Source organism: Dipodomys merriami, unplaced genomic scaffold, assembly GCF_024711535.1.
Source record: "Dipodomys merriami isolate MVZ:Mamm:240054 unplaced genomic scaffold, mDipMer1.0.p SCAF_67, whole genome shotgun sequence".
Lineage (NCBI taxonomy): Eukaryota > Metazoa > Chordata > Mammalia > Rodentia > Heteromyidae > Dipodomys > Dipodomys merriami.
In genome coordinates, this window is record NW_027206257.1 from 6,987,571 (window position 1) to 7,013,760 (window position 26,190).

General features: G+C 43.5%; 1 long non-coding RNA gene across 1 annotated transcript; it reads left to right on the forward strand.

The window, feature by feature from the left end:
- The first annotated feature begins 898 nt into the window (after positions 1-898).
- On the forward strand, positions 899-6,907 carry LOC138815784 (uncharacterized). Its single transcript, XR_011368473.1, has 4 exons — positions 899-967; positions 1,474-1,566; positions 2,645-2,750; positions 6,821-6,907. It is a non-coding gene; the product is annotated as an uncharacterized lncRNA (long non-coding RNA).
- Positions 6,908-26,190: the final 19,283 nt, after the last annotated feature.

The following is a 26,190-nucleotide window of genomic DNA, read 5'->3' on the forward strand; positions in this document are numbered from 1 at the left end:
CTGATTTCTCTGCCATGCTTCCTAGAACAGTGGGTGTTATTCAGTCCACTTCTTGTGGTGGGAAGTCCACTTCTTGTCATTTGTGGGGATTGAATTCTGGGCCTGGATGCTATCCCTGAGCTCCTCAGAACAAGGCTAGTACTCTTCCCCCTGAGCCACAGCATCACTTCTGGTTTTCTGTTGGTTCTTTGAGGAAAAAAGTCTCACAGACATTCCTCCCGAGCCAGCTATGAACCACGATCTTCACATCTCACCCTCCTGTGTAGGTAGGATTATAGGTCTGAGCCACCAGCACCTGGCTTAAGTGTAATACTGAACCTCTGCCTCTCTCTCTCTCTCTCTCTCTCTCTCTCTCTCTCTCTCTCTCTCTCTCTCTCTCTCTCTCTCTCTCTCTCTCTCTCTCTCTCTCTCTCTCTCTCTCTCTCTTTCCCTCTCTCTTTGTCTCTCTCAGGAATTGGTTGAATGAGTGCTGGAGGAGGTGTCCCAGCATCCCCATGTGGCTGGAACCCAAGGTGGCCCTCTCATTCTGGAGGTGGGCTGTGGGTCAAGAGCTGTTTTGCTCAGCCTGTTGAACCAGCCCCATGAGGTAAGCCCCTCTGTGCCCTGGCTAGACAGTGATGGTTATTCATTGTCCATCCCATTAGTCCTTCCCCACATCACTCTGCTACACCGTTGAAGGAAAGTGGATGAGAAGGTGTCATCTTGTCCCCTGCCCAGCACAATCCAGGGACTCTGACCTATACCCCCACCTATCTGACAAGACCCTGGATATAAGACAATAAAAACACTCCATGTGTAATACCCTTTGCTGGAGAGTTTCCTTTCGGTTAGAGTGGCGGGGTTCAGAGGAAAGACCCAAGACCTGACACCTCCCATTGTACATTTGTTCTTGTGACAGAGCCAAGTCATTGCTGTGGATAAGGACAAAGCCTCCATCAGACTGACCCAGAACAATGCTCAAAGATTGGTAGGTTGTTGAAGTATCAAACCCACTCATGTCTGTTTCCTACTTCCAGCAAGGAGGTTTAGTATGGGTGGCCCGGCCCTGGGCCTAAGGGATTATAAATGGATGGTGGCGGTCAGGAGCTCATGGCTCCCACCCATCATCCTGGCTCTTCGGGAGGCTGAGGTCTGATGGTTGTGACTCAGAGCAGCCCCGGAAGGAAATTCCAGGAGATTCTTATCTCCCATAAACCACCTCCCTCCCCAAACCCACACACAAATAAGCCAGATGTGGTGCTGTGGCCCAACTGGTAGAGCCTCAGCCTTAACAAAAGAAGCTAAGGGATAACACCCAGGCCCTGAATCCAAGCCCTAGGACTAACACAATCATAAAATAAATGAATAGTGTACACCTTTTAGCTGACTACCAAGAAAGATGTATTCAGTTTTCTGGCTGGTACATTCAGCCAAAGGAAAGGGGATACCTTTGATGTTCTCCCAACCCTCTCCTTCTCTCCTTTATCTGTCCAGGCTTAGGTTGCAGGACAGAATTCAGATCATAGCCTTGGATGTAGATCCTGGATGCACTCCCTGCTGGGAGGATGAGGCCCCACAGAGATGAGGGTAAGGACCCCAACACTCACACACACAAACACACAAACATCCGTAAGGCAACTCAGACTAGCCTTTTCCAAAGACACTTTATCTCCTTGGATTAACTGACCCAGGAGAGGAATTTGATCCCCTGTAACTGATTATTTTAACTTGGGCTTGCTAGTTGATAGGATATGAATGTGAGCCAACAAAAACCAAAAAGCTTTTGGTGCCGGTCACCTGGGGTTCAGGCTCAGGCCTGTTATCCTGGCTACTTGGGAGGCTGAGATCTGAGCATCACAGTTTGAAGCAAGCCATAAGCTGGAAAGCCCATGAAAATCTACTCTCCAGGAACCACCAAAAAACCAGAAGTGGAGCTTTCGCTCAAGTGGTAGAGCACCAGCCTTGAGCAATAAAACTCAGAGAGACAGTTCCCAGATCCTCAGTTCAAGCTCACACAAAGAAATGGTCCTGTCTAGTTGCCCACAGATTGCCCAGGCCTCGCTCCCCCTCTCACTGAGTGTGATACAACACCTGCCCCTGGGTGGTGTATCAGGGCTTTCAGAAATCCTGTGGTGGAATCCAGGACTTCCTCTTTGTGCACTCTCAACCCACACTGGCTGGAAGGCAGAGCTTAACAAGTCTGGCAGGCTGCAGAGTGGAGAGTCTCCAGCTATGCCAAGGTGATCAGAAAGGGCTTCTTGGAGACAACATAGCAGAGCATGTTCATTTCCAGCCAGGGCTGCTGGTGAGAGACTTGGTATAGATGTGCGAGACTGTCCCAAGACAGGCCTGAGGGGTCACAGAAGAACAGCTATCCAGGGGTGGCATTGCATCATAGAGGTAGAGGGCTCGCCTAGCACACAGGAAAGCATGGGTTCGATTTCTAAGTCCTGCATACACAGTAAAAGCTGGAAGTGGCACTGTGGCTCAGGTGAAAGAGCACTCCTCTGGAGACAAAGAAAGTCAGGCACAGTACCGGGGCCCTGTGGTCAGGCCCCAGGGCTGTCACCATAAAGCAGTTCTCCCAGGGACCTTGGTGACAGGTGGATGGCTATGCCCTGAAGCTCTTAGTAGATCCATCCGTGCTCTGTGTTTCCTTTGACAGAGGAGAGCTGGACACTCCTGCCCTGTGCACCCCTGTACCCAGTTTTCAGCAAGCCTCCCAAGGTCTTCCACCAGGACATGGAGCAGTTGGCCCCGGAAGTCCTCAGGTATTGGTTTGGTGGGGCAGGGGGACATAGGGCAGGCCCCAGAACTTCTTGTGGGTCTGATCTGCCCTGGAAGACCAGGCAATCAGGAGGAGGCAGATGGGAGCTTAGAGGGGATTAGTGATGTGGAGTGGGCTCTTTAATCCCCATGGCCCCACCCAAATTCTAGCCTCCCTTTGCTGTCTCTGAAGGAGGTAGAGGGGTGTCTAGGAGGTATCTTCTAGAGGAGGAGTAGGTGGAAATTCTGAAGGACTAGACACCTTGAGCCATGAGCCGCTGGCTCATACCTTTCATCCCATACCTGTCATCCTGGCCACTCAGGAGTCTGAGATGCAGTGGATCTCATTTCCCAGCCCTGGCACGAAAGTCCCTCCAGAGCCTCATCTCCAATCTCCAACCAGAAGTGGCACTGTGGCTCAAGTGGCAGAACAATGGCCTTGAAGAAAATTAGACATCAGGGACAGTACCCAAGCCCTGAGTTCAAGGCTCTCAACCAAAAAACAAAAACAAAAACAAAAACAAAAACAAAAAACCAAACAAGAAAGAAAGATACCCCTTCCTTGCTTGCAAGAGATAGTGAAGTATTGGGGTGGTTGAGGTTGTGAGACCAGATGCTGGCCTCACAGTACAGACATTTCTAATAACTCCCCAGGTTTACCCCAGTGTGAAGCCAACACAGGGTGGGTGGTGCCTTACCAAGAACTCCAGAGGTCGTGGCCTGTGGCAGGCAGGGAGTGGGTGAATGGGAGCAGGGGTGGGATGGTAGTGTCAATTATATGCTCTCCATCCATGGAAGAAGGTTTTGGATGCTGGTGACCAAGTCTGAAGTGTAGGGTTACATTTGGTTTGTGTCTTGATGAGTTGGGTTTTCCCTTGGTATAAGAAGGTGGCTGCAGAGGAGGCTACAATGTTTGATAAGAAATGTACTCCTTATCTTGCCCATGTAATTGTAACCCCTCTTTATAGTATTTTCTTTGTTTTTATTGTAAGGATACTATACAAAGGGTTACAGGTACATGAGTGAGGTAATGAGTACACTTCCTCTTGAACATTGTCTTTATAGTATTTTCACAATAAAAAAAGAAAGAAAGAAAAGATCTGAAGAAAAAAAAGAAGTTGGGTGTAGCCGGGCGCTGGCAGTGGCTCACAACTGTCATCCAAGCTACTCAGGAGGCTGAGATCTGAGGATCACGGATCAAAGCCAGCTTGGGCAGGAATGTCTATGAGACTTTATCCTCTATGAACCACCAGAAAATAGGATGTGGTGCCTGTGGCTCCAGTAGTAGAGCGCACACCTTCATCTGAAGAGCTGAGACCCTGCTGGCAGGCCCAAAGTTCAAACCCTATAACCTACAACCAAACAAAAGGTAGCTGAATTTTCTGCATAACAATGTGTACAGTAGAAATGCCATGATGTGTTGTGAACCATTCCAGACATGTGAGAGGCTCTGAGTTTTGTCTACAGTTGGTCTGATGATGGTAGTGCTATCATCTCTGGGGTGGAATATTCACGGTGCTCAGGGACTGCTGAGGCTTTGGGCTACCACTGGGTGTATCTGTGTGTTCGTGTGTCTTTTGTCTGTGTGTGTCTGTGTCTGGGTGTTTGGATGTAGAAGACCTGGGCCTTGAACTCAGGGTCTAGGTGAAGTTCCTATGCTTCTGTGCTCAAAGGTAGTGCTCTAACACTTGAGCTGCAGCTCCATTTCTGGCTATTTGGTGGTTTATTGGAGATAAGAGTCTCTCAGATATTTCTGTGCTGACTGGCTTTGACCTCAGCCTCCTGAGTAGCTAGGATGACAGGTGTGAGACACCTGTGCCATATTTGTGTGTGAGTGTATGTGTGTGTGTGTGTTTGTTTTCCTCATCTTTCTCTGTCCCCTTCCTGGGTGCCTTTCTGCCTCTTTCTGACCTTGGATGGTGCCCCCTCCACACCAACTTTGTCTTTATCCTCCTATCAGGGTCTACAATGAGTCCTAAATTGCCAGAGACCTGAGTTCAAGCTTTTCTTTGGGGCCCAAGTCCAGCTGTCCAAATCTTTGGCCTCCTGCAGGGGATTCTGGGTCAACTGGTCCAGCTGCAATAAAGCCTTGCCTGTCTGTGGGTGGGGAACTCAGACATGGGATGTCCTTCCCTTTTCCTCAGCTAGACCTCTGGCTGCATGTCCCTCTCAGCAGGCTGGCAGTGAGTGGGGGAAGGGGGTTGCCGGTGGCTCTGGCCAACTCCAGCTTGATAGCGGACTGAAGGCCACCCAAGCAAGGAGGATTCCAGGCTACATTGGAGGTGAGGCCAAGGTGGCTTGGAAATATCTATTGTTGTCTAGGAAATGTCAACATACTTTATCGCAGGCAAGTCTATCTTCCAGCCCCAGCTGGGCCTCTCCAATCCTTCTAGAGAATTCTGGATGCCCAGAATACAGAGGCACAGACTTTAGATTCAAGGGCCAGGGAATTGGGGGAGGAGAGACTGGTATGGCCAATACCTCAATGTTCTGGGGCATTAGCCTTGACCTGGGTATGCCCCCCTTGTGTACATTCACTTCTTAACCCAGAGCTGGCCAGAAACTGGCCACTTGTGGTGCTGTGGAAGTGGCAGGAGTGGAAGTGAGATCTAGGATGACCAACATCTGGATTTATGGCCTGAGGGAAGGAGGGGGACAAAAGGTGTCTTAAAAAAAAACTCTTACAGCTGGAACTCAGGGCCTAGGCACTGAGCTTCCTTTGCTGAAATCTAACATGTTACCACTTGAACCACAGCTCACATTTCATCTTTTTTAGTAGTTTAGTGGAGATAAGATTTTCACAATCTTTTCAGCCTGGGCTGGCTTCAAGCTGCCATATTAACAGCTCAGCCTCGTAAGTAGTTAGGATTGCTGGTATGAGTCAACCGGCACCTGGTAGGGTTGTTAGTGTGTGTGTGTGTGTGTGTGTGTGTGTGTGTGTGTGTGTGTGTGTGTGTGTGTGTGTGTTTACTAGAGCTTGAACACAGAGCCTAGGTGGTATCCTTTAGCTTGTTTGCACAAGGTTGGTGCTCTACCACTTGAACTACAGTACCTCTGCTTTTTGGTGATTCATTGGAGATAAGAGTCTGCCCAGGCTAGCTTTGAATCTTGCTTGATCCTCATGTGTCAGCCTTGAGTAGCTAGGATTATAGGCATGAGCCACTGGCATCCAGCTTCAAGGATGTCTCTTCATACTGTCTTTTGTTCTAACAGCTGTCTACTTGCCCTGGCCTAGATCTCTGATCTCTACATCAGCTCCCAGCAGCCCTTGACTGTGTGGAGAACATAAAGCTCAAACCTGTCAAGCATCCTATTTCTATGTCTTCAGGGCAGGGTACGTTTCCTCTGAAGCCTGGAGGAGTAGAAGGAGGAGAAGGAAGGTTAGCTGTACATTGTGCTAAGCTGGGAGAGTGGTACACTGTCTTAGCCAAGAAGGAAAGTGTGGCCAGATGTTAATAGCTCATGCTCTCATATTCTTAGCTCCTTAGGAGGCTGAGATCTAAGGATTGGCATTCAGAGGCATCCCAGCTCACTTTTCTTGTTTTTTTTTTTTTTTTTTTTTGTATCAGTAGGATCTTTTTTTTTATTGTGAAAATACTGTACAGAGGGGTTACAATTCCATGGGCAAGATAATGAGTATATTTCTTATCACCAGCTCACTTTTCTAAAGTGTGTGAGACTCCTCTTCCAATAACCACCTGAAAGTTGGAAGAAAAGCTGTGGCTCAAGTGGTAGAGTTGCTAGCCTTGAATGAAAAAAGTGAGGGACAGGGCCCGGGTCCTGAGTTCAAGCCCTAGTACCAAGATGTGCGTGTGAACACACACACACACACACACACACACACACACACAGGAAGGTGGTAATGATCAGCTGAGCTAGAACTGGGGGCAGTCTAGAGGCACATTCATAGTGAACTCTCGACACGTAAGTTATTTCTCCCCAACTCCTTCTTGGGCTGAGGGGTCTGGGCCATGGCAGTAAGTTCCATGGAACCTGCGCCTCCATCCATGCATAGGGTACAGGACCAAGGGAATAACACGATGGATGCTCGTTTATACTCCGTGCATGATTGCAGACCTTCATCTGCCACTGAACATTGGTGAGGAAAGCAGTGCTCTGAGCCCTGGGACTCCTGGGATAGCCACTGCTACCAGCAGCAGCCAGCCAGCTGTGGATTCCTGATCCTACGAATCTTTCATGAGCCCAACTCAACACCCACTCAAGGTGTGCCTGTCAAATTTGCCCCGGTGAGTAGGCAATACCTGCTGTGCCATCTTGCAGCTCTTGCCCCTCCTGGCCCAGAAACATGGTCTGAAATGCTGATTTACTGCTCAAATCCACACTGCACCCATGACAGATGCCACTCTGATGTCATTCTGGCCGATGTCCTCCGTGCCCCAAGGCTAGACCCTTCTCTGAAACTCTGGCCTACTCTGTAGGCAAAGGCTCCCAAAGAGGCTGCTTTCAAGACTTGGAGGACATCTAGATATTGGGAGACACTAAGGGGCCCACTGGAAATTACTCTGCCTAGAGCTACAGAGTAAGGTTCAAGCAGGCCCGGTGTTGGTCATAGGGCTTGACTTGTGGGCCTGGGCACCGTCCCTTCAGCTCTTCAGCTTACCACTTGAGCCACAGTACCACTTCCAGTTTTCTTGTAGTTCACTGGAGATCAGAGTCTCCCGGCCTTTCTTGCCTGGGCTGGCTTTCAACCATAATCCTCAGATCTCAGTCTCCTGAAGAGCTAGGAGGATAGGCATGAGCCACCAGCACTCAACTGGATTGGACTTTCACCACAGTGAACTAGGAACTCCTGAAATCTTTTCTTTATTTTTTATGTGCCAGTACTGGGGCTTGAACTTAGGGTCTAAGCTCTGGTCTCTTTAATTTTTGTCTCAAGCCTGGCACTCTACCACTTGAGCCACACCTCCATTTCTGGCTTTTGGTAGTTCACTGGCAAGAAGAGTCTCACTAACTTTCCTCTCCTGAGCTGGCTTTGACCCACAACTTCTGATCTCAGTCTTTTTAGCAGCTAGGGTTTACAGGGATTGAGCCACCAGTGGCATTGGGCTAGAAGCTTTTCTTAAGCAAGTGTTCTTCCCTGCATTTGCCCTGAGTCCTCCATGTAAAGGAGGCCTGAGAGTCAGGAGCTGTGAAAAATAGGCTTCCAGCCACAGGAAATACTTGGGGTCCATGGTGAAAAGTCAAGCTAATCTTCCCTCTGGGCCCCATTCTGGGACCTCCACCCTCTGCCCTCCCTGTGACTCAAGTACAAACCTTTATGCAGCCTTGAATATCCTGCCGGACTTGTCTGAAGCCACAGAACCTTCATTCCACCCACACCACCTTTTCTACACCACACCTCAGGAAACTTTGTGCAGTGTTGTACCTTCTGCCTGAGGTTCTCTATCCTGTTCCACATCTTAGAACTCCTGTGGAATTTTGGCACTGGTTATATCACCTCCAGGAGCAAGTCTTTCTTTCTCCCTCTTTTTTTTTAATATTGAGTTGCTAGAGATGGAACTTGTGCAGGCTGACTGACAAATGCTCTAGCTTGGTGTGTGTGTATGTGTGTTTGTGTGTTTGTGTATTTGTGTGTTTGTGCCAGTCCTGGGGTTTGAATTCATGGCCTGGATGCTATCCCTGAGGTTTTGTGCTCAAGGCTAGCACTCTATTACTTGAACCACAGCTCTACTTCTGTCTTTTTGGGTGTTTATTTGGAGAAAAGTGTCTCATATAGACTTTCCTGCTTGGAATTGTGATCCTCAGATCTTAGCCTCCTGATTAGCTAAGATTACAGGGGTGAGCTACCAGCAACTGTCCTCTACCCTACCTCTGACCTCTATCCTTGGCCCTCCTATGAGTAGGAGAAGAATGTGTTTCACCAGGCTCACTTTTTTGCCAGTCTTGGGGCTTGAACTCAGAGTCTGGGCATGTTCCTGAATTTCTTTTGGTCAAGGCCAGCACTCTTATCACTTAAGCCATAGTGCCACTTTTGGCTTTTTCTGTTTCTGTGATACTGAGGAATCGAACCCAGGGCTTCATGCATGCTAGGTAAACAGTACCACTAAGCCACATTCACAGCCCAAGGCTCACTTCTGACAGTAACTATGAGGGTGGGATTTATTGACTTACCCCTTTTTGGTGCAGAAATCGCTGGCTATTTCATATCTTTGCCAAGATTTGTGACCAGCCTATGACTCAGCAATGAGGATGATGAATGAGGGATAGCCACCAGGCCCCAGAGGAGTAGGCTCACATATCCTACAGAGGGATAGAGAATATGGAGCCAGAACCTTTGACAACTCCTACAGCCTAGGAACTGTGATCTCCCTGGTGGCAGTGGCTGGCTGCTAGGTGGCCCGATGGGACATCTCAGCCAGAACATAAGGCAACTGTTGCACAGCCCAGGCAATGCTGGCCGGGCTTTAGTTATTAAATGGCAGAGAAGGATGCTTTGTTCAAGCTGCTGGCTCAGACTTAGGACTCTCTGAGGACTTGCCCAGGTTAGGGGGATGGACATGGGCAACCTGCTGAATGCCCATCATCCATACATCATCCATCCATACACAGAGACGTGGAGTTATTGCCTCCTTTTTTGGGGTGGGGGTGAGGCAGGTCCAGGGTTGTTGTACTATGAGCCTAGGCCCTGTTCCTGAGCTCCTTTTGCTCAAGAATAGCACTCTGCCCTTGATCCACGGCCCCACTCATAAGCTTTTTTCTCCCTATGATCTGTTAGAAAGAAGATTGTTTTGGACTTTCCTGCCTCAGATGAATTCAAATTGGCATTCTCTACATCTCAGACTCAGGAGGAGTTAGGGTTATAGGCAGGAGCCACTGTCACCTGGCTTTCTTTTCTTCTTGTTGTTCTTTTGTTTTAATCATGACAATCTGAAATCTTCATGGTGTCATTCCAATGGTTTGCATTCAAAGTAATCTACCCAGGCCTGGGATTCAAATGCTATGACTACCACCCACAAATGGAGGGAGATCCTGATGAACTAATTCCTGTTCATGTGAATGCTAATGGAATGTTATAAAAGTAATCATTGAATTTGCAGTTAATTTATGATTCTATTTTAGAATGCCACACAAAAATTATTGGATTCATATCTTCCATTCTAGCACCATGGTATGATTAAGGATATTGACTAATTTTTTTTTTTTGGTCCGTTCATGGGGCCTGATCTCTGGGCCTAGGCACTGTCCCTCAGCTCTTCAGCTCAAGGCTAGCGCTCTACCACTTGAGACAGCGCCACTTCCGTTTTTTTTCTTTTTGCTTATGTGCTGCTGAGGAATCGAACCCAGGGCCTCAGGCATGCAAGACCAGCGCTCTACCACTGAGCCAACTTCCCAGCCCCTTGACTAATTTTTAATTAATGCTTTTATAAGTATTCAACCATGATATTTCATTAAATGGAGTCATAATTTAGTTACTAATAATTGGTAATATCATATATATAATTTAATAATAGCCTCATATTCCCTCTTTGTATGTGTATGTGTATATATATATACATATATATGCAGGTATATATGGATATCTATATATAATATCAATTTACACATGTATCTATTTGGCACTACTGTGGCTTGATCACAGGTCTTCAGAATTTCCTGGATGCTCAGTTTGCCAGTGGATGGTGTGCTATGACTGTACCTCATGTATGGGTAGAACATTGTAGGCTGAGTTGAAATCCCAGCATGGCCAAAAGTTTATTTGTGGACTATGAGGCTAATTTGACACATTTTTTTCCTTCTCTGTGAAAGCCCTGGGTCTCAATACGATGGATAATCCATATGCAAACATGTCCTATGTGATATGATGTAATAAAGGACATGTTATATATGTAATAATACTAAATAAATAAGGGTAATAAATGTCATATGCAGTAGAACCCATGTATGGAAATAGATCTCATATATATGAATATTATTTTTTTCCAGTGCTGGGGCTTCAGTTCAGGCCCTGGGAACAGGTCAGAATTTCTTTTTTCTTTTTTTCTTCCTTTCTTTCTTTCTTTTTTTTTTTTGCCAGCCATGGTGCACTGTCCCTCAGCTCTTCAGCTCAAGGTGAGCACTCTACCACTTGAGCTACAGCATCACTTCCAGCTTTTTCTGCTTATGTGGTGCTGAGGAATTGAACACAGAGCCTCATGCATGCAAGGCAAGAACTCTACCACTGAGCCACCTTCCCAGCCCCATGAATTTCTTGTCTTCAAGGACGGTGAGCTTTCCCCTTCAAACACAGTGTCACTGAGTTACCCAGACCCTGAGTTCAAATCCCAGGACTGCTAGAAAAATGGTGCAATTTCCTAGCCAGGGTCTTATTGTTATTATTACTTTGTTTTTGGCCTAGCACTTCAACTCAGGTCTTCGCATCTTTGCCACAGCTGATCATTGGATCCTATGACCCTATTTCAATTTTTGGGGCTGGCAAAAAAATAAAAAAATAAAAAGGAGAAGGATAAATCTGAGAAATTCAAGAAGGAGGTTTTACTTTTTTTTTCCTTTGTATTGTGACCATTGTCTAAATGACAAGCCCAAGAATGTGTACATGACATTGCATTGCTAATGTTTGGTGGGCTTTTAGGGAAGCCATAGCTGAAACCAGCTACTTAGGCCTGGAGGTCGAATCTTAGAATTGCCAATAATGAATTGTGGGAGGTTCTAAGAAACGCATTCTGATATACATCTGTACAAATGCAATGTTATAAAATAACATTTAAATTAGCAGTTAGTGTATGATTATATTCTAAAATTATAGACCACAATTATTCCACATTGAATAATTTTCAATTAATACTTTATTATGTATTCAATCATGATACTTAAAAAGGAAGGAATAATTTAATTGCCAATAATTGGTAGTTATATCATATATGCAGTTTCATAATATACAGACATCTCTTTTGTTTTATACATTTACATCCATCCATCTATCTATCTATCTATCTATCTATCTATCTATCTATCTATCTATCTATCTATCTATCTATCAATCTTTATCTACCAATCTATACATTTATCTGTTTATACACTTGTCACTCCTGGGGCTCAGTGCTAGAGTGCTCACCGAGTATGTACAAAGCCTTGGGTTCCATTCCTCACTACCAGTTGCACAGAAAAATCCAGAAGTCATGCTGTTGCTCAAGCAGTTTAGTACTAGCTTTGAGCACAAAAGTTTAGGGACTGTGTCTAGACACTTACTCAAGATGCAGAACTGGTACCAAAGCAAAATGATAGAATGTTCTGACTGCAAAGATTTAAGGATAGGACTGCAAATACATCATCATAGAGCAAGCTAGGAGTCTGGTGCTGAGAGCTGCAATCTAACCTGACTTAGCCAGAGGTAAATTGCTTGCAACCCAGCTACACAGAACCAGATGCTTCTGGCTCTCTCAGCCCTGTCATCCAAGATACTGGGGGCTGAGATCAGACACTGGTGGTTTTAAAATCCAGCCCTGACAGGAAATCTGCAAAACTCTGAGCTGTGGCTCAAAGTGGTAGAGCTCTAGCCTTGAGCAAATGATCTTAGGACAGTACCCCCAAACTTTCAGTGGAATCCCTGTGGCTGACTCCCCGCCCCTCCCACAAAAAACCCACCCCTCTAAATCATTAGATGTGAACTTTGTGTAGTTTGGTGAACTGATGAAAGCACCCTAATCTAATGACAGTGTGTGGATACAGCTATGTCATGAGTCTTATATGAGGAATGGTGTATTGAGTGCATTCTTGCATCTGGTCCTTGTAAGAGCTCCACAGATTATTGTGCAGGTGAGAACCTTGAGGCTCAGATATGTCCCCATGTAAGGGCCAAAATGATGTATGTACTGAACTCTAGTGAGTTGTCTCCTGCAGATGTTTGTTTTGGTTTATTTTTCTTGGTCATGAACCTTGAACTCAGGGCCTAGCCACTGACTCTTCCCTGTTGGACTCATGGCTAGTACCCTACCAAGGGCACCCAAGGACACCTGTACAAAATGTTACAGTCTAGGCATCTGTGGCTGATATCTGTCATCCTGCCTACTTTGACACATTTTTTTTCCTTCTCTGTAAAAATCCTTGGTCTCAGTATGAAGTATAATCCATATGCAAATATATGCATGTGATAAGAGGCAATAAATGAAATAAATGTTATATATGTAATAATACTAAATAAAATAAATAATGAATAAAAAAGGGTAATAAATGTCATATGCAGTAAGCCCATGTATGTAAAAAGATCACATATATGAATATTAATTTTTCCAGTGCTGGCACTTAAATTCAGGCCTGGAAACTGAAATTCTTGTCTTCAACAACAATGAGCTTCCCCTCCCCTGCAGTGTCACTGAGTTACCCAGACCCTGAGTTCAAATCCCAGGCCTGCCAGAAAAATGGAGGAAATTCCAAGTCATGGCCTTGGGCCTTGTCCAGGCCCGGGGCTTGAATTCAGATTGTGGCAGTTCTGCCTCAGGTTCGATCACCCTAGGCTGGGATGCAGCCAATGGACCCACAAGCCCATCCTGAGATCCTAGGTCCTGAGTTCAAATCTCGGGACTGATAAAAGAAAAAGGAGAAGGGCAGGGAAGGTGGCTCAGTAGTAGAGTGCTTGCCTTAGATGTAGCAAGGTTCTGAAAACCTAGGGAGGCACCGTTGGCAATAATGAATCATTGAATTAGGTTCAGCTCTCTAGTTGTTGTCTGCCAGAAGGAATCTTGAATTAATTGTAGCAATTTGTTTCAACACTGGAACACAGTCTAACAAAGACAGGATAAGTGCAGGGAAATTGGCCTGCCCCGGGATGTGGCACAAATGAAGGCTTCCTGTCAAAACAGAGCATTGGGAAGAGAGATATCTTGGGTTACAAAGAGGCCTTTTTCTCCTGGTCTTCAGGGTCTGCCCACACTCTTCATCACTAGTTGGTCGGGATAGAGTTGTTTTTTAAAGAGCAGTACGGGAGTGAGGCCTTTTGTCTGCCTGTTCCAACAATGAGGCAGACTTCCTCCAGCAAGCTGGGGTGTGGAAAAACCCTCAGGCTACACTGGGAACAGGGAGGGGAGCCCTGGACCATGCACTGTCTTGAAAGCACCCTCTGTGCTATGAAATCATTCTATTCAAAGCAAATTTTCCAGCTGGGTTCCTTTCTTCATAGCGACTCTGGATGTTCACCAATAGAAATACATTCACACATACACAGACACATGGAGTTACTGGCTCTATATATATATATATTTTTGGCGCAGGTCCTGAGGCTTGAACTGTGAGCTTAGACATTGTCCCTGAGCTCCTTTTTCACAAGGAAACACTTTATTGTGCCTTAAACCATGATACATCATTAAATGAAGGCATAATTCAATACCTAATAATTATTAGTAATATATTACGTGTAATTTAATGATATATAGACAACTCACATTCTATAAATATATTTATATATTTAAACATAGACTGGAATATACGTATACATCTCTCTTTTTGTCTCACTCTCTATGCATATATATGTGTTTGCAGCAATTTACGCATCTATCTATTTATATATTGGCCACTCCTGGAGGTTAAACTTAGGTCCTGGGAACTCCCTAGCAATGTAATTGTTTTAGACTACTGTGCTTACATTGATCCCTTGAGGAATTGGAATTCCAGGCCCTGAGTTCAAATCCCAGCAGTGCCAAACACAATAGGTAGAGTAAGAAGCCAATGTTGACCTATTCTGCTGTCTGTGAAAATATTGTTTCCTAGGTACAATATGTAATACCTATGCAAATACATATATATGATGTACAATATAAATGTATATAAATATTTTGCCATGCCTGGGTCTAGAATTCATGCCCTGGGAAATGCTCTTGGCTTTCTTTTATTCAAGGAGGATGAGCTTCCACTTCAGCCACAACAAAATAAAGTTACCCAGGCCCTGATTTCAAATCCCAGGTATGGCAGATAAAATGTCCCAAATTCCAAACCAGAACCTTAATTTTTTTTGGGGGGGGGCAGGCACAGGGCTTGAACTCAGGTCATCACAAGTCTGACTCATCCTTGATTACCCTAGGCTGGGGTGCAGCTTTTACACCCACAGATCATCCAGGGATCCTAGGACCCAATTTCAACTCCCAGCACTGGCCAAAATACAAACAAACCAAAATGGAAGAGGAAAAATCAGAAAGTTTTACACAACAGTTTTACCTTTGTTTCTTTTGCACAGTGACCATCCTGGGTCTCACTGACTTGGCTTGAAAATTGTACATGACTTTGCATGGCTGAGGCTGGTGGGCTGTCAGTGAAACCTGAGGTTAACCCAGACACCTGGGCCCTGAGTTCAATCCTGGGACTGCCACATACAGATGGCTGAAGGTCCTAGGAAACTGGTTCTTATCTCTAGGAACACTAATAGAATGCTTGAAATGTACTAAATGTCTTTCTAATGTAAGATTGTATGCATTAAATATAGGTCATTGATTAACTTAATTAATACTTTATTAAGTCTTCTACCATGATTAATTAATGGAGGAATAATTGTAGACTGAATAATTAGTAGTAATAGAATATACAAAAGTAAGATATAGACAACACTCTTTATATAGAGTTATACACTAGAATCTACATAAATGTCTATCTGTCTCTCTCTGTATACGTTTATAGATGTGTATACATATGTAAATACACACACACTGCATTTTACAAATCTATGTGTTTATATATTGGCCACTCCTAGGGCCAAATTTGCCCCACAACTTCATTTGCATCAGACTGGTGTGCTAACATTGACCCACTCCCCATTCATGAAGTGGGCTTTCTAGGCCCTGAGTTTAAATCACAGAACTGCCAAAAACTTAAGTAATCCTGGTGGAAGAAGCCAAATGTCCCATTTGTTTGCCTTATTGGTGAAAGTCCTGGGTCTCAGGAGTGCTGTATAGTACATTGGCAGATCTATGACCTATGTAATAAGATGTAAAAAAGGTTATGTGTGTAATCATACTCACTAAAATACATAAGAAATAAATAAAACACAAAATAAAATGAATAACCACACTAACTGCAATATGCAGTAAACATATGTATGTAAATATGAATCCTGTATTTAAAATGCATACAAATATTATTTTTGCCAGAGCTAGGACTTGAATTCAGGCCCTGGGAACAGGCCTGACTTTCTTGTCTACCAGCACGGTGAGCTTCCCCTTCTCCCAAGTGCTGTAGATGTACCTAGGCCCTGTGTTCAAATCCCAGGACTGGCAGAAAAATATGGCATGAATAACAAACCTGAAGTAGAGGGGTGGGAATGTGCCTTAGGGGTAGAGTGCTTTGCATCTATGAAACCCTGGACTTGACTTCTCAGGAACACATCACTAGCAAAAAGCCTGAAGTGGTTCTGTGGCTCAAGTGGGAGAGGGCTATTCTTGTACAAGAGTAACTAGGTACAGTGCTCAGGTCCTGAGTTCAAATCCCAGTACTGGTGTATGTGCGCGCGCGCGCGCGCACACACACACACACACACACACACACACACACAGACCAGAAGTAAAGCTGTGACACAAAATTGTAAATCACTGGGCTCCTGCGCTGAGCTCATGGTCAGCACCCAGGCCCTGTGTTCAACCCCAAAACCTTGCCACACAGGGCTCAACTAGGAGAGTGCAAAGGTTTCAAAACCTAATGTGTTTCAGCAGTCCTAGATGACAGGAAGCATGGTGAGATCAGACATGTGCTTGGATTTCCAAAGGTTTCAGAAACCTAGCAGAGGCATCATAGGCCCATCATCACCCTCAATGAAACATTTCTTGAACTTAAGTGCCCTAGTTGTCTGCCAGAAGGACTCCTGAATTATATTGAGCACTGTATCTGAACACCAGAATATAGTCTCACAAAGGCAGGATAAGTGCTGGGAACTTGGCCTGCCACAGAAGATGCCCCAAATGAAGGCTGCCTGTCAACACAGAGCACTGGGGAGAGAGATAGCTTGGAGTACAAAGAGGCCTGTTTTCCTGACCTTCAGAGCCCATCCACACTCATCCTCACTAATTGGCCCAGATGGAGTTGTTTGTTACAGAGCTGTACAGGACTGAGGTCTTTTGTCTGCCTGTTCAGACAATGAGAGAGCCTTCTTCCAGCAGGCCTGGGAGGCGGAGAAACCCTCAGGCTGCACTGGGAACTGTGAGGGGAGCCCAGGAACATGCACTGTCATGAAAGCAGTCTCTGTTATGAAATCATTGTATTGAAAACCAATTTTCTAGCTTGGTGCCTTTCATCATAGCTACTCTGGAGCTTCACCTATAGGAATACATTCACACATACACAAAGACATGGAAGCAGGTCCTGGGCTTGAACTATGAGCATAGGCCTTGTCCCTGAGTTACTTGTGCTCAAGGGTATTGCATTAACCTTGAGCCACAGCCCCACTTCTGGGTTTTCTGTGATGTCTTAGAAATAACAGTGTCATGGACTTTCCTATGCTGGCTAGATTCAAACTCAGATTCTCTACATCTCAGCCTCCTGAGGAGCTGGGATTACAGTCAGCAGCCACTGGCACCTGCCTTTCTTTTCTTCTTCATTTTTTAATCTGGACAATCTGACTACTTAACAGCATCATTCCAATGCTTTGAATTTATAAGTCCACTACCCAATGTTCTTTATAGGTGCTTTCTCTGAGAAGGATTTTCTCTCCTCCTCTTCTCCTCTGGTCATAGGTTTGAAGCCAAGAGTGAGAAATGAGTGTGACATGATTTTGGCAGCAAATGTCCACAGGACATGCCAGTTCAGTCACTTAGTATTGAGCTGCAGTGAATTTACTGTCTCAGGACGAGAGGTCCAAAAGCTGGAGCGATCCTCATACTGTCTGAATTGCTCCTTAGGCCTATAAAATTATCTAATACTTATGAATGTTTTGTGTCTCCCACCTGAAGTCTCTAGAACATACTAGAAGCATCTTCATGTTTCCTTTTTTCTCTAGTACCTCTTTAGATTTAGACTAACGGTTTGTGTGGAGCAGATTCTCAGCGAATCCCTGAGGAAAGCCACTTACAGTCTCCTCAGTAGATCTCTGTTCACAGCCAGCCCGAGCAGGAAAGTCTGCGAGACTCTTATTTCCAATAAATCACCAGAAAACCAGAAATGAATCAGTGGCCCAGAGGCCAGAGCTCCAGCTTTGAGAAAGAAAGCCAAGCAGGAGATACAAGCCAGACCAGGCAGGAAAGCCTGGCAGGCGCTTATGTCCAATTAACGACCAGATGTCTGGAAGTTGAGCTGTGGCAGTGGTAGAGTCTCCACCTTGAGGAAAACAGCTGAGGGACACATTCGGCCCTGAGTTTAAGCCCTGGGATGGCCACCAAAAAAATTCAAAAAGAGAAGGCCAAGTTTATGTATCAGTGCCCTACCTACTTATGTGTGTATATTACCTCTCTGAGTGTAATCAGATTGTATGCAATGCTTCTCCTTTTATGTACAGATTTATTTTTCAGATAGGCTTGTTGCACATACTGCATCATTCTCTTCTTTTCAGGCCCATGGCTTTTCTCTTCCAGAGTTCCAGGCCTGTGTCCTCATATGATACACACTTAAGTTCACAGCAGCCTTTATTTCATATTATTATGAGGCCAAGGCAGGAACAGTCACAAATCAGGCAGGGGAAGAGAAGATCAGGGTTTTTGAAATAACCTGTATTCGGAAAATTAAACTTGGGGAATGTAACGTGGTAGCATACTTATGTAGAAACTACCATTAAGAAAAAATGAGAGGGCTGGGAATGTGGATTAGTCCTTAGCATGCAAGAAGCCCTCTGTGCCAAGCCTACTCCGGTGGAGTCTGCTTAGCATGGGAAACCTGCTTTCAGATCTGAGAATGGGGCTTCAAAGAGGCCTACCTCCTGGAAAAGGCTGGCAAGCCCCTGGGAAAGATGTGTTGCTGGTTTTTTTTTTCTTCACTGTATAGGAGTGCCTATTAATCTTTTACTGTTTCTGCTGCTTATTGTACTTACTCATGCTCAACGTTCCCTTAGTCAAGGCTCTTTCTTAAAAGTGATGATGACTCCAACATCTGATGAGTGTCCTGAGAATATGACTAACTCACCAGAGTTAAGTGCTACCCTAAAAGCCCCTCTTGTGGAGGCTAGTAGATGAGTCATAAGTAAATATAAAAGTATTGGGGGTTTCATGACGTCACTTCGGCAGAAGGAATTGTTTGTAAGAGATTTACAAGAAGCTGTAGGCATGGCTAGAGCAGAAAGAGTGTATGGCTACTGGAGACTTCCCTACAATCCTAAAACATATACAATAGACTCATATAGATATCCTGTAGGTAAGAAAGATGTAGAGAGATATTTAGACCAAAAGCTAAATAAGATTCCTAAAAGGTTGGTAGATAAAAGGTGGCAATGGCTTATCAGAGGAAAATAGTGGGATCCTCCATTACCTAGAGGACCCCAAAGACTTCCCCCAGATCCATAGGCTTTTACAGGTGTGTATGATAAGGATGGCAACTGTTGGGAAAACTAATTAGGAGAAAGAACTTCCTGTTACTCTCTTTCATTTACTGAGACACTTGCTAGATCTAGGCCATCTTGGTGCTTACTATTAAAGAAGGAACAAAAAAGGTCTTATGAGACAGTTAAGTCCTCTATAGAAAAGAGTAAATGATTATGTGAAAGGGTTACAGAAAAGACACTATGAGCTTAAATTTGCTATATGGCCATATTTAAATAAGTATACTGAATATCATGATTTTTGGCCACAAATTGGGAACCCTCTAAGCACAATTGCTTAGAAAAGATTTAAAATGTATAAAGTACACAACTAAACAAAAGTAACTATGAAGTACTAGAGTTCATGCCTTTCTGTTCAGCACCTTGCCCATAAGCTCTGGTTAATGGTTAATTGGTGATAAACATCGAAACCCGTTGTATTTCTTAAAAATAGAGGTAAAGCCAAAAACAAGTGTCTATCCTCATAGCTCGTCATCTAAACAACAAGATTAGGCGACCAGCTGCTGAAAACCCAAGAATGAAGCCTTGCAGCAAGGTTGTGTAACCTTTTGCCCTTTCTCATGGAGACTTTTGCTATAAAAGTTTGATTTCCTCTGCATTAAATTGCACTCAGCATCCACAAATCTTGTGTGTGAGTTGTCTGTTTGCCATCTCCTCACCTATTCCAGTTCCTCCACTAGGTGTCCTCCAGTGTCCCCAAAGAGCCAGTCCACAGCACCTCTGTAGCACATGCACAGAAAAAGCCAGAATTGGTGCTGTGGCTCCAGTAGTAGAGTGCTAGAGACAGTGACAAGGCCTTGAGTTCAACTCAAGTACAAGTAACTTCTCATCACCAAGGGAAACCCAGGAGGCTCTTAAACATCTGCCCTTTCAGAAGTGGAAGTCAGAGTGTCATAGACTTTCCTGCCCTGGCTGGCTTCACCCTGTGATCATCAGACTTCGGCCTCCTGAGGTAGGGTGATGGGCCTTGGCTACTGGGGCTTGCTAGGTCAGAACTGAAATAACATTGACAATACAAGTCAACTACTTATCACAAAGGACTTGGGGAGCATATTAAGCCTTTCAACAATGGACCTTTCAGAACTCTGTAGGACACAAGGTTATAATGCTAGAGTCTGAGAGGCTGGGCATATGGATCTGCTAAACTGGACCTTGAGCTCTGACTCCAATTCTGGTGTACATCAGCGTTCATTTTCCAGAGAATGTTCTAATTAGCTAATAGGAAAAATACTTTGATTAACCATCACTTTTTTCCCATTGTGTGTCTCAAACTCAAGCCTGGGCACTGTCCCTGAGCCCTTCATCTCAAGACGAACACTCTACCACTTGAGCCACAGTGCCACATGGGGCCTTTTGGTGGTTCATTGGTGATAAGAGTCTAACAGGCTTTACTTGCCAGGCTGTCTTTGCACTCTGGTCTACGGATCACAGCCTCCTGAGAAGATAGGGTTCCAGGTGTGAGCCACTGGCATCTGGCCTATTGTTTTTGCCAGTGCTGGGGCTTGAACTTAGGGCCTGGGTACTGTGTCCATGCTTCTTTGTCTCAAGGCTAGTGCTCTACCACTTGGGCACTCCACAGCTTCTGGCTTTTTTTGAGTATGTGGCACTGAGGATTCAAACCCTGGCATTCATGAATGCTGAGCAAGCTATCTACCACTAAGCCACATTCCCAGTCCCACCCTTACAATTATCCCTCAACTTGCTTATCCTCAAGGAAAGGCTTCTGAGTATAAATCATCTAAAGAAATTCCTGTAGGAAGGTGTGAAAGATAAACAAGTCAAATCTCATATTTGGGAAAGACTCTAAATATGTGAAGACTGTGACAAATGCCTCCATTTAACTATGTATCATGTTTCAACAGTTAATAAAGTATTAATGAAAAATGAGTCAATATCCTAAATTATTGTGTATAATTGTATAATAGATGTACAAAATGTAATAAATATTATGTGAATAATAATATTAATACAATAAACAATAATTAAATAAATAAAATATAGAAATACAAAATCAATAATTAAAAAATCATAGTTTGTATTAAACATACACATGTAATACGTAACATATATTACACATGTACACAAATATTATTTTCCATTATAGGGACTTAATTCAGGCTCTGGGAACTCTACCCTGAATTTCTTTTCCTCAAGGACAGTGAGCTTCCCCTTCACCCACGATGCAAAAGAGTTACCCAGATGGTGAGATCAAATCCCAGCAGTGGCAGAAATACAAGCCCCAGTTCCAAGACAGTGACTTAATTATTTTTAATGGAAGCAGTTATTTTTATTCAGTTCCATACTGAACATTTTAAAAACAGCAGTGTATAATTTTGTATATCTATTCAGACACCCTTCCCTTACCTGCAAAGTGGTTCTCAGAGCTCTAAATTGTTTCCTTTTTTGTTGTAAAAATGTTGTATAGAGGGGTTACAGTTATATGAGCAAAGTAATGAGTACATTTACTATTGAGCATTGTTGCCTCCTCCTTTGTTTTCCCCTTGCATCCCTTCCCTCCCACCTCCACAGCTATCCCCCAAACCCCCAGCTGAGGTCAGTGACTTAAGTTTTTGTTTTTGGCTTGGCACATGATTTGAACTCAAATAGTAGAAACTCTGCACCTTCCCTCACATTGCTACAGGTTTACCAAGATCCTGAATTCAAATCCCAGGCTAGGAAAGAAAACTGGCAGAAATTCCAAACCAGGGGGATTTTTTCAACTTAGTTAAATTATTTATTTATTTATTTATTTATTTATTTATTTATTTATTTATTTATTTATGCCAACCATGGAGCTTGAACTCAGGTCGTGGCAACTATACCTCACCTTCGATTTCCTTAGACTGAGCTGCAGCCTCTCACCTATAGTCAATCCTGGGATCCTAGGCCCAGAGGACTTGCATGAAGAAAATAATAATGGCACAGCACAGAAAGTGGTGAGCTGCAGAGGACTAAGGGTTTTACGTTATTCTTTTCTTTGCAGGGTGACCATCCTGAGTCTGAATGACATGACTGCAAAGTGGAGCTGAACTTCTATTCCTGAAGGCTGGTGGGCCATCAGGGAAGCCATAGACCAACCTGTCAACATAGGCCCTGGGTTAAAAATCTAAGTCCTGACACCTACTAATGGCAGGACATCACAAGAGATTCGTTCCTATGCATAGGAATACTGATTGAAAGAGTAGTTCGTGCATCAGTCGAGTCTAAAAGTGGATGTAATAATCCTAGGATGCTGATTGATTTTAATTGATAGTTTATTAAGCATGAAAAGAATAATATTACTTCAAAGGCAGAATAATAAATAAGAGTTGGTAGGAATGTAGTAGGCGTCATTCAGTCAGATAGATGGCTCTGGCACGCTTTACCAATATGTATTAATTGTATACTACCATCTGCCAATTCATGTATCACTGTTTTGGCCAAACCTGGGGCTCCATCTCAGTGCCTGGGAACCACCTCACAGCTTCATTGGCTAGAGGTTGCCGTGTTCACCCTTACCCATTCATGAATTGGGCCTGCTAGGCCCCGAGTTCGGTTTCCCAGCACTGCCAAAAATTTAATCTTGGAGTAAGAAGCCGAGTGTGACACATGTTTTCCTTTTCTGAGAGAGTCCTGGGTGTTAGGCATGATAGCGAACACATATACAAATCTAGATGCTATGTGATAGGAAGTAAAAAAATGTAATAAAAGGTATAGGTGTCAAAAGAGTCAATAAAATAAATGTTAAATAAATGAATAAAACAAATGAAATGAGTAACCATACCAAACATGATATTGTCTGACTATATGGAAGTATAAATCCTGTCTTTAAAATGTAAATAAGATGCATATAAGGAGTATGTTTTGCAGGACTGAGGCTTGACCTCAGGCCTAGGAAAGAGGCCTGACTTTCTTGGCTTCAAGTATGGTGTGATTCCCCTAGCCCGACAGTGTTGCCTATTTATCTAGAATTTGAGTTGAAATCCCAGGCCTGGCAGAAAAAATGTCACGAATTGCAAAACAGGGAGATAAATAATTGTTTTTATAATTTTTTAAATAGTTATAATTTTTTAATTGTTTTACTTTTTTAATTCAATTTTTTTGTTCATTTTTGGCCATGCACATGGCTTGAACTCAGATCGTGACTGCTCTGTCTCAGCTTCCATCACACTAGCCTGGGATGCAGTCCAGAACCAAAGCCGATCCTGGAATCCTAAGACCCGATGTCTGATAGGAAAACAAAATGAAAATGACACTAAAACAAGCTGCAAGCCGTATATGGTTGGCGGTTTCTTGGCTTTGGTTCCTTGCACGGTGACCATCCTAGGTCTAAATGACATGGATGCCACACACAGGTGACCTTTCATTGCTCAAGGCTGGGGGACTGTCAGGAAAGCCGTAGGCCAACCCCACAACACAGTCCCTGAGTTCAAATCCTGGTCCTGACACCTACCAATGGCAGGAGATCCCAAGAGACTCCTGCCTGCGCATGGAAATTCCAATGGAATGATATCCAACACATGATTGAATAGTTCGTGCAGCTGTCTGGACTCAAACTAGATGCAATAATCCTAGGACGATGATTGAACTTAATTAATGGATAATTAGGCATGAAAAGAATAATATTCCTTCAATGGAGGCCTAATAACTACCTAAGACTTGGTAGGAATGTAGCAGATGTCATTGAATACTAGATACATGGCTCTGGCACTCTGTACTAATACGTATTTATTGGTGTACTACCACCTGCCTATCCATGTATGGCTATTTTGGCCACCCCTGGGGCTCGATCTCAGAGGTTGCCAAAAATTTCCTCCTGGAGTAAGAAGCCAAGTGTGACACCTGTTTTTTTTTTTTCTGTGAGAGTGCGGGGTGTCAGGTATGATGGAGAACAAGTCTACAAATCTAAATACTATGTGATTGGGTATAAACAATGTAATACATGGTTAGGTGTCATCACAGTCAAGAAAATAAACAGTAAATAAATGAATAAAACAAAAAGTACAATGAATAACCACACCAAACATGATATAGACTGAACACCTGTCTGGAAGTTCAATCCTATCTTGGCCTGATATTCTGATCTTCAAGCATAGAGACCTTCCCCTTCACCCAGACTGCAACAGAGTTACCCAGAGCCTGAGTTCAAATTCCAGGCCTTGCAGACAGAAAAATAGCACACATTCCAAGCCAGGGAGCTTCATTAGCATTTTTCATATATTTTAAAGTTCAGTTGGTCTTAATTTGATACATTTTTATTTTATAATATGAGATTTTTTCAAAAAGGGGTTTAAACGTTTACATTTCAGCACAGCACATTGGTGTTTCCATTTTGACCATCTGCCATGAAGAGTGAGAATGAAAATGAGTACATCATTCTTCCCTAGAGGGACAGTTGATGTTATTTCTATTTAGAGTGATTTCTATAACTATAAGCTCTCTAAAATTGTATCATGTGAGTTTTCCTCAGTGACTACCACAAAATAATCTAGGGGATTCCTCATACCACAAAAGGTTGGGTTTCTGAATAAAAACTCACTTCTGTGAGGACAATAGGTATTTGTAAGCATTTTGGGAATAAAGTGAATTGTAAAATGAAAAACAAAAACATTGGGACTGGGATGTAGCTCAGTAGTGGAATACTTGCCTAAACAGCATAAGACCCTGGAAGAAAAGGAAGACAAGTTTCCTAAAGCTCAGAAGGCTAGAATTTTATGATCTGTATGAACAAACTTCTTTCTTTCTTTCTTTCTTTCTTTTTGTCGGTGGTGGGGCTTGAACTTTGGGCTTGGCTGCCTGCCTTCACCTCTTCAACTCATGGCAAGTGCTCTACTGCTTGAGACACAGTGCCATTTCCGGTTTATTGGAGATAAGCCACAGTGTCATTTCCGGTTTATTGGAGATAAGAGCCTCACGGACTTTCCTGCCCAGGCTGGCTTTGAACCGCCACACTCAGATCTCAGTCTCCTGAGTAGCTAGGATTATGGGCATGAGGCACTGACGCCTGGAGTATGAACAAACTTAAAGATTGATTCTGAGGAAAGAGACTTGAAATACACTTTTAATAGAAATAATTTATAATGCCATGGTTAAGTCACTAATTCAGAAGTATTTATTCATTGGCTGGTTTCTTAGTTTATTTAAATATATATATATATATATATATATTTTTTTTTTTAATATATATACATATATGTTTTCAAAACATAGCTTTGAAGTGTACCTAAAAGCATATGTGCTCATGTAAAATTATACAAAAGCAGAAGCTTCATTTTTTATTTTCAGTTTGTTGGTGCCATAAATTAGGTGGGATGTGTGTACTGTTGTTTTGTTCTCTGTTTTTGGAGGGTTTCTCTCTGCTTTCTTCCTCTACCCCCCTCTCTCTGCACTTGAATTCAGCTTGCTCTTTCTTGGCTTGATTGTTCATAGCTGATTTTCTACCACTTCAGCCATACCTGAAGCCTGGATTTTTGCCAGTTAATTGAAGATGTCATCTCTCAGGCTTTTCTGCCTGGATTGGCTTTGAAACTTCATCTTCCTGTTCTCACCTCTTGAGTAGCTGGGATTACAGATGTGAGCCACTGAGGTGCCTAGGGATGAATTTGACCTTGGTTGCTGTATTCTTTTTGTTTTTCTAAGCATGGGATCATCTAGAATTTCTGTGAATGTCCTGGGTCTGAAATAAGATATATAATACATATGCTAATCTGTATAGTTCTCATAAGATGTAATCAATTTAATACATGTTATAAGTATAATAATAGTCAATATAAATAATGAATGAATGAATAGTGCAAAAAATAAAATAAATACACAGTAAAATAATATGCGGTAAACATAAGTATGTAGATATTATTCATTATTTCAAATGTGGATGAATATTACTTTAACAGGACTGGGGATTGAATTCAGGCCTAGGGAAAAGGCCTGCATTACTTGTCTTCAATATGGTGAGTTTCCCTATCCCCCACAGTGCATTAGAGTTACCCAAACTCTGAGTTCAAATCCCA